Consider the following 16045-nt stretch of genomic DNA (forward strand, 5'->3'; position numbering starts at 1 on the left):
CGAGACAATCCCCCGCGCCCGCTAATAAGCGACGGAGCGGGGGCGTGGCGGACATTTAAATGCCCGCCCAAGGGGCGGTGCCGGCTGCCGAGCCCCCCGCACAAAGGGAAGGGCCTGGGCCCCCATGCAGGGGGAGGCGGAGGCCGTGGGGGTCGCCCCCAGCTTGGCCCTGCTCCCCTCGGGAAGCTGCCCAGCTGGTTCCCTCTGCCCCGGAGCAGCTCGCGCACAAAGCCGAGCTCCAGGTGCCGCGGAGCAGCTTGGGCCCCTCGCCCGGTGGGCGGCTTGCCCGGCTTCAAAAGCACGCCTCTGCCTCAGTTGCCGCGCACGTAGGTTTGCTGCACCTCCTCACCCCTTGCAAATCCCTGGATCTGGAAGGAGGCAGCCTGAGGGTCAATATTGTGGCAGTGGTGGCCTTAGGGTCGTTTGGGGCCCCTTCGAGGCTTAATTTTGATGACCTGTAAGCAAGTCGGATGTTTGCCCCAAAACTTTGGGGTCCTGGGTGCTTGCCTGGTTTGCCCTCCCCTAAGGCTGCCACTGGTTGTAGCCCCCGTGGCCTGGAAGCTATGCCAGGGCAAGGATTTCTGAGGGTGATCTCTTTTGTTGGACTATGTAGCTGGGATGAAGTTAGCTGACCTTTCCCATGCAAGACCTTCCTTTGGGGCCTCTAAGAAGAGTCCTTTTTCTCCCCCCTCATGTCTGCTTTTGTGCAGTTGAGGGCACCTGGCATCTGTTTTGTTTCGTAGTTTCCCCCTCTCCATGCACATACATCTCTTAGCCCCAGTTGAGCCAGACTTTTTTTTTTTTTGCTCTTTCTTGAGTGGATCTTTCATAGGGCAAGATGAGAGAGAAAAAAGGCATTGAGCAAACTAGCAAGATGTCAGAGTAGAAAACCAGCCCCCAAAACATCCAGGGCTGAGGGCTGCAGGTGAACCTACATGGAACTTTTTCATTTGCATTTGCTGAAGTTTCCCATTGACGCGGCCTCTGCCATCACTGGCAAGCAAGGTTAGAACTTGGTGAAGGAAACCGGACCAGGGGCTTTGTTTCCGGGGGTGCTGAGCCTCTGGTGTCCCTCAGCTGGAACAGATTATGCTCAGCACTTCTGCCAATCAGGCTAGGAGTCGGGTTCAAATTGGCCCCATCTGGTTTAAAACAGCCACAGTTGATGCTACCAGCCCTCCCACGGGAGGCTCAGGGTGTCATGCTCCAGTGAAGGCTGTTTCCCAGGCATCCAACAAAGTGAGGTAGGCCCCATGCGTCTCCTGCCTTATAAAAAGCACGGCGTATGGGTAGAGAATAGGTAAGTCTGAAGAGTTGAGGTTAGAGTATCATGGTCCCAACAGGTTGCTCAGCTACTGGGCCTTGCTACTCTGCCGTCATGCTTCCTGTGGGGGTCATTTAGCAACTGCACAGCAGCTTTGCATTCCTGCAGGAGTGAGGTGCTCCCATCTCGCTTATCAGGGACACTGATCTTCTACTTGTGTGCCTCATTCCTCCCTAGCCTCATAGTTATCCTGGCTTTGGCCAGCAAAGGAACAAGATCGGTGTCTCCCTGCAAGGAGTTAATGCTTAGCCTTACTTGGCCCTACGTGTAGCTTTAGCTTCCAGGAGCAGGACAACCTAGTGCAACCAGCTGTGTGCTGCTGCAATAAAGGGGTAGGATCAAGGCCAGCATCTGGGCTGGAAAACAATGGCACGTTGTATTTGTTTTACCAACAAGGTCATGTTTTGTCTTCCCTTCCCCCGCCCCCCACTGCTGGAGCAAAATATCTGTGTTAATTAAAATAGACCTCATCTTCCTTATTGACTCTTGGTTGTCAGTTGATAAAGCCTTTGAATGGGTGCCATGTGTCTTTTCATTTGTCCTCCTGATCTTTAATCCATATGTTAAAATCTGGAGTTGCCCAATGGGCCATAAGGGCAGTGAAGGGGCCATTGAGGATTTATAGGACTTAACTGAATGCCTCTGTTTAGAATTCTAAATTCTCAAGCCCTTGTGAGCTCCAGAGAGCTGAAGGGTGGGTTTCACTGAATCCCTTAGGCAGCATCAGATAAAAACACTGCCTTTTCTTTTCTTTTTCTTTTTAGTTCAGCACCACAAAATATTTTATTCTTAAAGGAGGAATGTGGGTGCAAAGCTCACTTGCTTTACATGCTGGGACACATGCACACAAAAAGAAAACAGCCAGGGAATATGGTGTTATGGGTGCCTCTTCTCACTGTAGCAGGAGTGTCAGGTCTGCCCTGATTTCTGGGTTGGGCCCGTTCCTGTGCAATCCTCCCCATTGCTAATTCATTTTTCCAAAACTTTCGGAGCATGTTCACAACCGTGTTCACAAACATGGGTGAGTTTACTGCCAGGAGGATTCATTTTCTTCTGTCTCCCCCACAGAATGGACACAGCATGGACAGATGCAGTGCGAGTTTCTCCCACGCTGCATCACCCTACGTATCTGTCCCCTTACCTGGAGAGAGCACCTGGACTAAAGAGAGAATTCAATCCATTCAGTCCTCTGTGTTGCTGGGACAGATGCTGAAGCACGCTGCAGGCCCAGGCTTTGTGGAATGGGACTGATGCCATCAGTTTGCAGAAGCCATCAAACAGTCACGAGATGGTCTAGTCTTCACTGCACCTCAAGCTATGGTAAGCGTAACTATAGTCAGACCTGCACAGCCAGGCGGCATTTACAGCCAACCGTTCAATATTCCATCTAAAAAATGTATCAGCCTTTATGGCCTGTCTAGACCTGCTGCCTGCTCTGTTGCTATTGTTGCCTTCTGAGAAATGGAGGGCAGCTCTCCCATGTTGATTGCTTTAGCTGGCAATATAAAGGGGTAGAAAGCTGCAGAGTGTTCTCCAAGGCACCCCTCAGTGTACCCTGGCACAGACATCTGAGAGATGAGAGGACTGGCCAGCCTGAATTCAAAGACATGAGTAAATAGGCGGGATAGGCAGCAGTGGCAGGACATGTCAGATCCCACATGCAGCCTGATTGTTATGTTAATGAGAACCCAGTCTTCAGGCAAGGTCAAAATGCAGGATCCTTTAGTTGTCTGGGGGCACTGATTGGTAACAGCTGTAACCTCCGTCACAGTGGTCGGAGCAGAGCAGCTTTTGGAGTTGCTGCTAAGCTTAGCTGGCTTTGAAACTGCGGCACAAAAATGAAAGCTTTTTACCAGTCTTGAGCAATCCACTTTCCCCTTGTGCCTGTTTGTTGTTCTGGCACATGAATATTATGTTCACCTGACTTGAGTGTCACTCCTGTTGATTATCATGCAAAGTGTGTGCATATGCCTGGCTCCACCTGAAGTCCTGGTGAAGAATTTGGCACTCTAGAGCCCCTGCTACATCTTCAATTGGGGTGGGCAATTATTTTGGGCAGAGGGCCACTTACTGAGTTTTGGCAAGCTGTCAAGGGCTGCATGACAGGCAGCCCAGGTCAGATTAATATTAATTTTCTAAATTTTTTTTAGGGGCTCTACGGGCTGGATAGGATGGCCTGGTGGGCCGCATCTGGCCCCCGAGCTGCATTTTGCCCACCCCTGCCTTAGATATATCACTCAATTAATTAAGTGGTTAAGCATGCAATAAATTTAGACCAGCCACACTGGCAAAGTAATTATCACACTAAAAATGACTGTCCAGCTACAAAAAGAGCCAACCAGCTATCAAGTTAGTGCTTAATATGTGTAGCAATTCTGTCGGTGGTTTCTATCGAGCTTTCATTTGAACACGTAGCGGGGCCCTAGAAATGAAATGACAGCCAGAAGAATCAAAACCAGGGCTGGAAACAAGATTGACAGTGAAATGTCTCTCAATCTTGCTGACATTTCCTTGCGTGGGCAAGAGCTGTCCTCCTTCGGTGTGGGTGGAGATAAAGCTGTGTCCTGTAGTTTGCCTTGCCTGTGTTGAGTGCTGTATGTGTTTGTGTTTTGCTGTGGAGGGGCGTCATCCTCTGAAAGTGAGATCTAAGGAGCTGTCCTGGTGTCTCCTAGACGCCATTCTCTGCTGCTGCTTTGTGTTCTCTATTACATCTCGTCTATCCCAGCGAAAGTCCTGGTCTGTCTGTGCCAGTCTGTCGGAGCAGGGGCTTTGCTGCATAATGCCTTAATGACTGGAATGGAACGGGGAGTCAGTGGAGCAGGAGTATTGCCTGTGCCTTACCAAACACAATCCAGCCGTTCCTCTCCCTGGTAGCTGTTTGCTAGGAAGGGATTTTCCTCAATGAAGCAATAGGCTGGCAATGTCTGAGTGACAGGGCTTGTTTAGCAGAAGGAAGGGATTTATTGGAAATGAGGGGGGGAACCCCATTCTGAGAGCTGTGTCCCTGGGGAATTGTGTAAGCTTCACTGGTGCTGCTTGCTGGCTGGAGCGCTGCTCACAGGTTTTTCTCCATCTGTGTCCCCCCTCCCCCCATGCAGAACCCAGATCCCTTTTTCATTTTGCTCCAGGGGAGAAAGTGCTTTACACCCCGCTGCGCCCCTGCCACAGTGATCATGGGCCAGAGCTAAAGTGATGGGAGGCAGATGTGATGTTTCTAAAGGGCAAACTTTAGCATGATTAGCGAGGTCAAGATGCAGCCCTGCTGGGGAGGGGGGAAATGGCCCCTTTCATCATCATCATCGTCATCATGGATACACTAGATCTTGCTTACATTTTGACAGAAGCTTTCATCGCAAAAGATCGCTGACCACCAAGTCGCTCTCCTTTTAGAAAGGACTTTAAATCTCCTCTTCTTCTGTGAAGCCAAAAAGGAATGCGTTTCCCCTGGATTTCCCACTGTGTCCCATCATCTTGTCTACTCTGTCCATTCTTTGTATATCGTTGATGCTGGAGTTCGCTAGGACTGGGGCTTTTTTCTGCTTGCAGTAGGAAATCTTGCTGCAGTGTCAGTGCTCTGATCTTCACCTGAGATACGCCTGGGACCCTGGGAACTGTGGTCTGCCTGGGTAGCTCTGATTGCAAATTTTGGCCCTTTTCTGACAGAGAGGGGCAGGGGCTGCTTTCTTTTTGTTTTGTATGGGGCAGAGCACATTGCTAGATGGCATGGCAAAACTCTGCACTAATAATCAAAGGGTCTCTGAAATGCAGCTAGCTCTGGGGTGCGGGGCTGCAGCCTGCTTTCAGCAAGGCAGCACCCTGCAGGAGAGTCAAACTCACTGATGTCACTACCATCCTTTCGCTGCTTTGAATGGGCTTTGGGCAAGTGCCAAAAGTCGCATGGTGCAGCAGACACAGGCAAGTCTACCTGTTTTTTCCATGTGATGCTCATGCCTAAAAGTCCTCCTGGAGGAGATGTCTGTGCTGATGTTACTTTCTGTTTTTAGAGCCTAGTTAAAGCACCAAAGATTATTAATTTATTCCGTGTTAAGTGCTGACAGCCTGCAGGAGACAGACGCAAACATTGTTCCTGCCTGAGGAGCTTAGACTCCAGCTAGAAGGAGAGCACCATTTGCAGCCTCACACCCTGACCCTGTCTCCTTTGTTATTCATCCAGCTTGCATTTAAGAATTAACGTGATTATTTATTCATTTATATGGAGTCTTTCACAAGTGTCTTCTCATCTGCTAGTGGATCTTAACTGCGTTGGAGGCAGCCCCACCAGGATAGACAATGCCACTCGGCATAAAGGAGAAGGCTTTCCATTTTGCTTTAAAAATAGCAACGGAATTAGCTAATTAGATCTCTCTGGGGAGAGAATTCCAGCAGGAAGAACACGGGCCAAAGCTGCGCTCCTTTGAATGTGCAGAAGGGAAAGCGTGAACTGGAACATCCTAGCATCGGCATAGCTCAAGTGTGGAAATACTCGGGGCTCTTTAGAGACGGGGCTGAAACCTTGGTGTTCAGAGTTGGCTCCTCAATCCACACCTAGGCCTTTGTGATGGGCAGAGATTGTACCACTTTAAATGTACCTGTGCGTGGTTCAAGCAGTGCAACGCGTGGATGCAGTTATATTAACAGAGACAGGCTCCTGTTGACACCATGCAAAGGTGATTTCCGCAAAATGGCTATCTAAAAACTAAGCACTGGTACTGTTGCACTGATGTAGCTGTCAGTGGCCTCTGCATAGTTCCAACTCTATGAATACCAGAAAGCATAGTCGTCTGAACACATGGACAGTTAGCTTGGTGTTCAGATGTGCTCAGCCGTGTCCGCACTACAGGCATCTTCTTGCATCCCTCTATTTTGGGGTTAGAAAAGGTGTGATCCCTGACTGACAGCTGTGCAGCCAGAAGCCCTTGGCATAGATGTCATTATGTTGGCAAAACCATTCTTCTCCTAGCCTAGGTTTTATGATATCAGGCTACCCCGTGCCTTTGCCAGTAGCCGTATTATACAGCTGTTCCTCTACTAGTGTTCCTAATATAATGGACATAAGGACTTAACCCCTCTGGTTAAGTCCAACAAGCCCTATTTCCACTGTCCTTGCTGATGAATGAAAAAGCAGGGTAATAGCATGAGTAACGAGGGCGGTAGATCAGGAAGTAGCGTGAGGATGGAGTAAGTGGAGAAAGCAGTCAGGAGACTATTGCAATAATTGGTGACTGATGCCTGTGCAGCCAAGAACCTCAAAGCATTTTGCAAGGGTGTGTGCATGTCACTTGCTGTTTGGAGAAACCCAGGATGGGAAAGTGACTTGTCCACGGACTCAGTGAAATCCTTTTGCAGAAGTGGCCTTTGTTTCTGTGAGTTTAATTCACTTCCAAAAAGAACTAGGGTGGATATGCTGGGGGTGGGGGGAGGAAATGTACTAAGGCTCTTGGTCTAGATTAATTTAGCTTTTCCTTCTGATGTGTCCTCATGCAGATGTGCCCTGTGAGGCCACTCACTGACTTGGATGCAGATGCCCCACCAGAGTAGAAGAGACTGTTGACCAGCACACTAAAACTTTCCCACTTCAGGAACTTGGGGCTAGATGCAGACACTGGGTATATGACAGTGCACACCAGGCCAGCTGCATGTGCATGGCTACCAAGTGGCTTGGGCAGGATCATCAGATGGGACACTATTTGGAGCTAAAGCCATGAGCAATAGCCTTTAGACCAAGAGGGCACGCAGGTATACACATGGGAATTGGCTGAGATTATGGCAGAGATGGTCTAGGTGGTTGTCTGGTGCCTGCCTGAAAACACGGCCTAGATTAACACCAGCCCTGGTGCCAAGACTGACTGTAGGGGTCTGGCTACACCAGCCCCGGTTTCATCCATCTCTACCCTAGTGTTGGGTTACTCCGTGCTGCCCAGGCACTTTCACTAGAGACAGCAGCTTTGTGCCAAGGGGCTTGGGAGTCCGTTCTGCTTTGACGCTGGTATCTGGTAGAGGGAATCATCAGTGACCTTTACTTTCTGTGCAGCTGCCAAGGAAAATAATGGGCTAAAGGTGGAGGGGAGGGGAGGGGGACATCAAGAGCGCTGAGAATTGTACGATCCAAATTCACTCTCTCCTGTCATACAGAAGAGACTACAGCATATCCCACAATGGCTGGATTGTCCACGCTTTTGAAATGCACCTGGGTGGGAGGCTGGTTTGGTTTCCGTAGAATATGATAGCAGCTGAGTATTGGAGGCTTTCAAGATAGGAGGTGGCTTTGGGAGGCAACTTTTCCTGTTTTTGCCAGGTGACGCAATCAGCATGGACTCTGTGGAGGAACGTTGCTGCCAGCATTTTCCTAGCATGCTGTGCCAGGATCTTGTCCCTCTCCAGACGTGGCTGCTGCTTCACGGTGGGGGAAGGAGGCTTTTGCGTGTACAGCTCTTTGTGGCTTCCTTTAGGAGAAGGAGAAAAAAAAAAAGTGCGGCGTTGCTCTTGTCTGTTTATTTAATTTCATTTGTATCATCCTGTTGTCACTACTGGCTGGAAAGCAGCAGCTGAGCTTGATCTGGATTATCTCATGTTAATCTTAGATGTCTCTAGCGATGGCATTTGTGTAGATGCCCATCACCAGACTTCAAAGAGGATGAGTCCAAGTGTGCGTGTAATCTGATCTAGTAGATCTCTGAATCTGGGATCTCTGAAAGTCTGTGGAAGAACTGAGTTGTAGCAGAACTCCAGGAAGGGTCTGCCTCCCTTCTTCCACGAAGCCGAGCAGGGGAGCGGAAGACAGGCTTGGCGTGTCTCTTCGCTGGACCCAGACGCAGAGGACACGTCTTCCTTAGCAGAGGTGCCAGGAGTCCCTTTACTAGGAAATCCCCTGTGCCTGGGGTTTCCAGCAAGATGGCTGTGACTCCACACTTTCACTTTCGTTCAATCACATTAAATGGCTCAGCTAACTCTCGTGTTCATGCCTGAGCCACCCAGACTAAGGAACAGGGGCCTTACACAGCAGAGCTGAATCCCAAGCACCCATTGCTCTTGGTAGGGAAGACCCCCATAGCGGTCAGGATCTTGGGTCACATTGCTGCTGTTTGCGTGGCTTGTCATTGCCTTCTGGAGCAGGCTTATCACATCAGTCGCCCTGTGTATGCAGGCAGGATTGAGCCATGGTCCGTTCTGGCCCTCGGGGCCTTGTGATGATGATAAATGTTGCTGCGGGTCCTAAGAGATAGAGGCCAAGGGCCTGATTTCCTCATTTGCCTCTCCATCAAAGCACCTCCATTGACTTGAATGAAGTCACTCCTGGTTTACACAAGCCTGAGAGAAGAATTGAGTCAGGAGAGATTAGCAACCGTGAGTCAACAAGGGAGGCAAGAAAGTGGGAGCCACTTTGTTTCTTATCTCCAAGGCCATTTGCCCTCCTTTTGGCCAAGGGTTTGAATGTTAACAAAAGCCTCAAGCCCCATCAGCTGCCAGCTGGAGCTGAGGCAGGCAGGGGAGGAGGCTGCACTCCGTATCTTCTCCTCTGCCCTCCATGCCCGGGGGCAGTGCTAAGTTGGCAGCTCAGGGAGCCCGGGATTGTCTTTCCCTCATAGAAGATGGCATGGGACCAGGACACCAGCATCCCTCATGCCCATCCTACCTCTAGCAGCACTGCCCTACAGGGATCCCTGCTAGATGTGCAGGGAGAAGTAAGGTGCTGGAGCCGATTTCAAGCTGTGATTTCTCTGCCGAGGCTGCCAGCATGTGGCCCGTTTGCGTGATACCAAGACTCACTCAGGAGTTAGACTGAGATCTGCCCAATGTATTACCCTCAGGCCACCCCTCATGATGTGCTGCCAGCCCTCAGTCTTAGTTCAGACTGGCCAGGTTTGACCCAGCACCCATGGGGTAAAAGGCTTCCTGCCTTCTCATCCAGCCCACTTTGCCCCTTTCAGCTCCAGCTGAAAGAGCAGTAGCTCATCGCATGCTATCCTCAGTGCAGGATGCTCTCGCCACATGCTTTATCTCCTTCAGCCTTGCTGGAGGCTGCGCTTCAGTTCCGGTAATGAGCTCCCTGACCTAGAGCAGCCAGTCCAGTGCCAGTTGGGTCACATTATGGCAGCAGGCCAGCGGCCAAGGTTTCTCCAGAGAGAAAGGGGGCTGCAGCTTCCAGCTGGCAACGGGGGACAGGAGGGTGGTGTGGGAAGGCGGCTGGATGCTACCGAGCGTTGCACAGTGCTCTTTCCCCAGCCCAGCTCAGGCCAGGCTGCTGCTCCGTCGGTTCCTGGAGGGCACTCTGGGGATGGGGGCTGAGAAGGGAGCTCATTTTCAGAGCCTCCTTCCTCTTTAGGAGGAAAGTTTATAATGAAAACAAAAGTGACTTTCAGTCCAAATGGAACTTTTCCCAATCTGCTTCCTCCCGGACCTGCACCTCCATGGACGCTCCGGCCTGTCTGTGCCCTGTGAAGCACTACAGCAAAACTCCTGCCCCGTCTTGTGGTGCCAAGATGCACAATGTCCCATTGCGGTGCAAAGGTCCCTTCCCTGGAGAGCCTGTGGTGTGAAAGCCCTGGGTGAATATCCTAAGTGAATCACAGACATGGGGTGAGATGTTCAGGTTGTAACCATATTGGTCTAGAGGCAGGAGGAGTTGAAGGAAGGTGTTGCACTCACTCACGTGTGCATGGTGCTGGCCCTATGTATCCTGGGGTGTTTTCTGGTTTGCTTCCTACCCCGTGCAGGCCACGGTGCTCCTGGGCGGTGCCATCAGGTGGATGTAGGACCAGCTGGTGACTTACAGAATAGATGGTGAATGCCTCCTGTTGGAAAGGATCTTGGGGTCTCCTTATGCCACCCTGCTTACTTAGGCAGAACCCCTGTTGAAGTCAGTGGGAGTTTTGTGCGACTGAGGACTGCTGCATTGGGACTCTATATGGGGACCATCATCAACCAGCCTCTGATTAGTGCCTGTGATAAACCCTCTGTGTAAATCTCTTCTCTTTGCCCTAACCCAGATGAACTAGGGGTAGGAACATGGCAGCCTCACTCCTACCCTGCTTACTGGAAGCAACAGGCGCTGGTTTCAAAACGTTGGTGAGCCAGGTGCCCTGTCTGTGCTGGCTCTCCTTTCCTCACCAGCATTGGTGGGCCGCTCCTTGGGGGCATGAACATGCTGCTGTTGGAGGTGTGACTTACAACACATGTGAGCACATCTGTGCAGGCTTTAATATAGCCAGTGTGGGTTGCCAACAGCAGTGAACATGTGGCAGTATGGACTTCAGTGTATTATACCAGCCTGGGCATTCACCAGGGCCTCTGGCTGGAGTCTGTGCTACCCTGTCTGCCCTGCAGTCTGTGCTGCCCAGGCCGTGGTCCCACTTCGGGTTGCATCTGAGACTGTCAAGGCTTGAACAAGCTCACCAGGAAAGCCCCCTTGCTTTCTGCTGCTCTGCGCTTGCATCCTGTTATCCAATTGCAAACCCCTCCAGCCTCCCTTGGTAATAACCACAGAGAAAGCTGCTGAGCCCCTGGGACTGAATCCCCCGCTCTGGGGCAATGGCAGACCTGCCACCCCCTCCAGCCTGGGTGAACCTGAGCCGTCCAGAGTTGAACTTGGGCCACAGTCATTGGACGGGGCCCTTCCCGGATGAGGCAAAACAGTTCCCGTCATCTGCCCCTGGGTGCGCGGGCTCCGCTGATTGGGGCACAGGAAAATGGTTTGCTGATGCTCTCTCTGGCACTCTGGGTCCTTTTTCTTCTCTCCCCCCCACCTCCCTCAAAGGCAGCTCTGCAATGTATGGGCCTCTTTCTCCCTGCGAGTCAATGTGTCTTTTTGTTGGGCTGCTGGGTTTTGATGCCTGTGAGCAGGGAGAGACAATACGTGGCATTGTTCCCTTTCAGCAACATCTGACGGTCCGGGAGTGAGAGAGAGAGAGCACCAGTGTGTGCAGAGAGGACGGAGATGGGGGATGGGACTGGGACAGGCTCGGGATCAGAAAAGAGCCAGTGACACAGGCAGAGGCCTGGGCTCCAGTGTGACCTGCCGGGGGGAGAGGAGGGGGAGGCATTGTGGGGAAATCCAGCCCCAGGAAGACTCTGTAGGGGCTGCCCCAATGAAGTCAGAGCCAAAAAATAGCCGTTGATCTCCATTGCAAGGAAGCGGCGTGTTGTGTCTGGGGTGAGCTGAGTGCCGGGGGGGCCCTGGGGTGTTGAGGCAGGTCCTCTCCGTGGCTTTGTCTTTTGAGAACTGTTCTGAAATCACCTGCTGGTACAGGAGAACCCACTGGGGCCATCCTGTGTTTTTTCCCCTTGCTGGGAATTGGAGCTAGCTGGTCTCACCTCCCTCCATGGTGGGTAAATCCTTCCACGCTCTGCCCTTTGCCTGGTGTGGGGTGGCTCCAGCCACCCTATCAACTCAGCCATCCAGGAGGGTCAAGGGGGAGTGAGTCTTTGGATGAAGCAGGGAAGGCAGGGGGAAGAGGAAATTCCAGACCTGAACTGCAGCAGCCTCGTAGTTTCCAGCCTAGGGGCTCTTTCTGCTCGCTGCCGCACCTGGTTCATTGTCCAGGGGGGTTCTTTGCCCAGTGGCTCTGAACCAAGCCTCAGATCCAAAACTTGGGTAAAGAGAGGCTGGTGCTTGGGGGTGGGGTGGATGCAACAGTTTGTCCTGAGCTGTTGGTTTCCCCAAGCCAGAAGAAGCTTGCAGGATGATGGATGGACAAGCTTGCAGGATGCTTGCAGGATAATGGACAAGAAGCGCGTAGAGAATAAACAGCGGGGTGAGGAACACACGACAGAGGTCTGTGGTGGTGGTTTGTGCTCTGATGGAAGGTGCGTGGATGCTGCAGCGAGGAGCTGGCTATCGAAACCCGCGCGGAGTGGAAGATGCAAGCTGGGAGCTGTCCGGGATCCGTGGATGCCTAAACCACGTTCCATCGCGGTCGCTTTACGCCCGTTCTTCCCAGCCCGGATGCTCTGTGTGTGGTGTGACAAACGTCCGCAGCACAGAGCCATTCTGGGTGCTGCTGGCTGGTTCTTTGGTTGGAGACTGAGTACCTCGGGACATCTCTCCAGGGAAGCCTGGCAGCGGGGCATGCACTGCACGTTGCATCTCTGAGGTGGACAGCAAAGTCCTTCAGTTTTGAGGGGTGTCAGTCTGGCGTCTACCCTTGTGTGAAAGCTTGATAACAACTTTAAGATTACTAGGCAAAAGGCTGAAGTAGAAGGAAGGATGTCGCATTACTGTTAAGGTGTTTTTGTATTGGCTCATGGTTTCCTTTTGGTTCCTGGAAGCTGCAGAGCCAGGAGAACTGGGGGACAGACATACTTCCAAGCCCATGTGGGATGTCTACAGGGGCATGAACATCCTTGCAGCCCAGAGCCTACAGCTGGTGCTAGCCAGGAAGGGGCTGATGGCGACTGAGGGGTGAACTCTACAGCCCTTTCTTGGGCACAAGCTCCCTTGGCTCTGCAGGCTGTGGGCTTTGGCCTCTAGTCCCAGTCACCACCTGGACTCCCTTGGCTTTGGTGGCTCTCCTTGGTGAGGTCAGTGGGCAGGGTGCCCAGGTGACATGCTGGGGGCTGTGGGGCTGGGGTTTCCTGTCTGCAGAGTCCAGTGGGGGCCTGAGGTCTCTCTGGGGTTGCCTCTTTTCCCAGGAGTGGCAGTGAGCACAATAAATGGATGGCAGGCCACGTGCTGTTGTCTTTTTGCAGCCTCTGCCCCAGCAGGCTGAGACAACAGCACTGAGAGGTGCAAACTTCCCCCATTCATCAGAATGGACTGTTAACTTTAAAGCCTCATTAGAAACCCTGAAATGTCAACACCATTAACCTTTTCACTGCTGCTCCCTCTACCAGAAGATCCCAGCTCCCCTGCCTTTGCCTCTGCAGCAGGGAGGTTTCTGAAGTTTAATTAATCTGAGAGAGCATGGCCCTAGATACTGGGGAAGGGAAGGGGCTTCACTGAGTGACCTTGGACGTGTGGCTTCATATGTTTGCACCTTGGCATCCCCGTCTCCGGACTAGGAGTGGCGATATGGGATATTATATGAAGCCCTCTCACGCAGGTGGATGAGAACTATCATATAGGTAGAAAGGATGGTTCACTATTACTGGGAAAGGCAATTCCAGGGTAGCCCACATGTATTCATGCATGAAGGCCTGGAAACCCTCTCTCTCTCTCTCTGCGCCAGCCTGTGTCTAGGCCAGGACAGTAGCGCCTCAAAGTTCCCTGCATTATTCAGTCAGGACTCACAGTAGAGATGATAGCCTTTATTAGACCAACAAGATTTTTGCAAAAAAGAATAAAATAAAATTGCAAGCTTTCGGGCACAAACGCCCTTCATCAGGCATTGGAGAAAAGATGGTAAAAATTCTTCTGGGTAGAAATGAAAGTTCATATTTCACAGAAGAGTCCATGCACTAGCCCTTCCAGTGCTTTAGGCAGCTTCCTTGTGAAGCTGAGACCTTTGTACCCTGTCATAGAAAAACAGGGGGGAGGGGAAAAGTGGGATGGCTTAGCAGTTAGAGCACTCAACTGGATGGTGGGAGGCTCAGGCTCAAGACTCCTGTTCTGCCTGACTTGGAGCCCAGCTGTTTTGGGGCTTTCCCCTCTTGTCTGACCCAAAAATGCCAGCCCTCCGGTGCATACCTCAGTCTGACTCATGGAAATCCCAGTAGCAGAAAATTCCTGACCGGCTCCATTCCTAGTGCCTGCAGGGAGCCACTGTGGAGTCCTAGGGAACCCGATTCAGCGAGTCCCTTGACTGTAATATGCCATTACTCGAATGCTGTGGAAGGCCCCACGTTCTCCCTGTAAAACCCAGTTCATGGCAGGGCTTTCTCTCTGCAAGTCAGTCCTGTGTTTATTAGTCACAGTGTGGACTGGGGTCTGGAGGGCAGAGTTGAGCAGTAAAGGTGTGACCAGCGGCACAGCTGTTCATGAGGGCTGCTGGGGAACTGCACGTCCTTCTTTCTGGATTGTTTACAACTTTCCAGCAAAAATCCCCCCTCCTTACCTCTCTGGTGGTGATTGCTTCGTTACCAGGAGCAAAATTCCCCTTCTCACAAAACAAAACCAAAAGTGCTATTATAGTAAGTGCTGCCTCTGCCCTGGCATGGATCCAGGGGCACTCTGCTAGATGGGCTGGGCATCTGCTGCTCCAGGCCCAGACTCATGCAAAGACTAGTGCCTAATTCCCCTGGTGATGGGCACTTTTAAAACCCTACGAATGGTGTTCTTGCTTCTCACATTATGCTCTTGGGTTGCTCAACACCTTTGGGTTGATTTGCCCTGAAAACATGCCGGTGATTCAGTCTTTGCTGGGCTAGCCAGCCTAGCTGCATTTTTGCCCTTCTGGCTCCGTGACCCTGCTCCTTGATCTATGCTGTTACCAGTGGTGCGTCAGAGCACAGTCCTGCTCCATGCTCCTAGCAGGCCGTAGGGGAAGGGGATCAGTAGCCAGGGGAAGGGATTTCTACCTTAAGAGAATAACCTAGCTGACAGCAGCTCAGCCCTGGCTCCATTTCACCCCTATTCTTCCGTCTCTCTGGGATGAGGTGCGGGTCTGTGGTGCAGGTGCCAGAGCAAAGCTGTTGTAGACTTCCTCAGAAGCTCTGCATTTGAATTGGGTCCCAGAGAAGCGTGGCTGGTTGTGGGAGGATGGGATTTCATCGTAGTACCTCATGGACATAAATCCAGATTACAGAGCCATCGGATCATTGAGACAGTGGCAGACTGTCATGGCCTGGCAAAGCAGGGGCTGAGGGTATGTCAGGCCCAAGGGGCTGTAGCAGAGCTCTCCCTGGGGCTGGGCAGGGCGGGGTAGTCCTGATGATGAAGGATCAAGACTGATGTGCTTTAGTCAGAGCTGTGTTGGGTGACCCCAGGAGCAAGCCAGAGAGGTGGAGGGATCCTAGGACCCGAGGAACAATGAGGCTGGGGTACCAGGGGTCCTGCCATAAATCAAGGAGGAGCATCAGGTGAGTCCAGCCCCCATCCCCTTCTCTAGCCTTACCAGCTCAGTAGCCTGGATCTGAAATATGTTGTTTGCTGAAACCTCGCTGAGGCTCCCTTCTCAGGCAAAGGCTTAGCATAAGGCCATCCGCTTTCATAGACATCAGGGCTGGAAGGGACCTCGGGAGATCATCGAGTCCAGCCCCCCGCCTGAAGGGCAGGAAGTCAGCTGGGGTCATAGGATGCCAGCAAGATAATCAGGAGCTGCTTGTCGGGGCCTCTGGGAAACTCCAGTCAAAAGAGCATAAACCAGTTCCAGGTGCTGAGCCCACAGTGGTGGTGAGCTGGACTCTGCCACGAGAAATCAGAAGACAGTGACTTTTGTTAGCTTAGAGGGAAAACGCTTGGGCTAGACATAGAGCACATACATGCATGTAGAGCTGAAACACACCCCTACTCTCTCACGACCATGGACATAGCCATGCAGCCTAACGGCAACCACACATGCGCAGACGCTCATCTTTATGCACATGGAAGCCCATGATCATGCACAGACCATCCGCAGACACTTGCTCATGCATGCCTGTAAACACCCAGGCATGGGGAAAATATTGTGCACACCCACAGGTGCTTAAATGCAAAGGCTAACAAACCCACACTGACATATGTGCACAAACCCTCACACTTGCACACAAGAATACGTGTGTCCTCATGAAGTTTCCATGAGCATGTGCTAACACCTCGTCTGAAATGCATAGGGAATTTTTAAATATTGTTTGTCTGACCAAATCAGT

General features: G+C 51.7%; 1 long non-coding RNA gene across 1 annotated transcript in view; it reads left to right on the plus strand.

Moving 5' to 3' along the window:
• The first annotated feature begins 2403 nt into the window (after nucleotides 1-2403).
• Nucleotides 2404-16045, plus strand: part of LOC149859406 (uncharacterized) — a 78052-nt gene continuing 64410 nt past the window's right edge. The window contains exon 1 of the long non-coding RNA XR_016443583.1: nucleotides 2404-2644. This is a non-coding gene — a long non-coding RNA (uncharacterized LOC149859406). The remainder of the gene's footprint in view (nucleotides 2645-16045) is intronic.

Source organism: Crocodylus siamensis, chromosome 7 (genome assembly GCF_052110815.1).
Source record: "Crocodylus siamensis isolate JL-2025a chromosome 7, ASM5211081v1, whole genome shotgun sequence".
NCBI lineage: Eukaryota > Metazoa > Chordata > Crocodylia > Crocodylidae > Crocodylus > Crocodylus siamensis.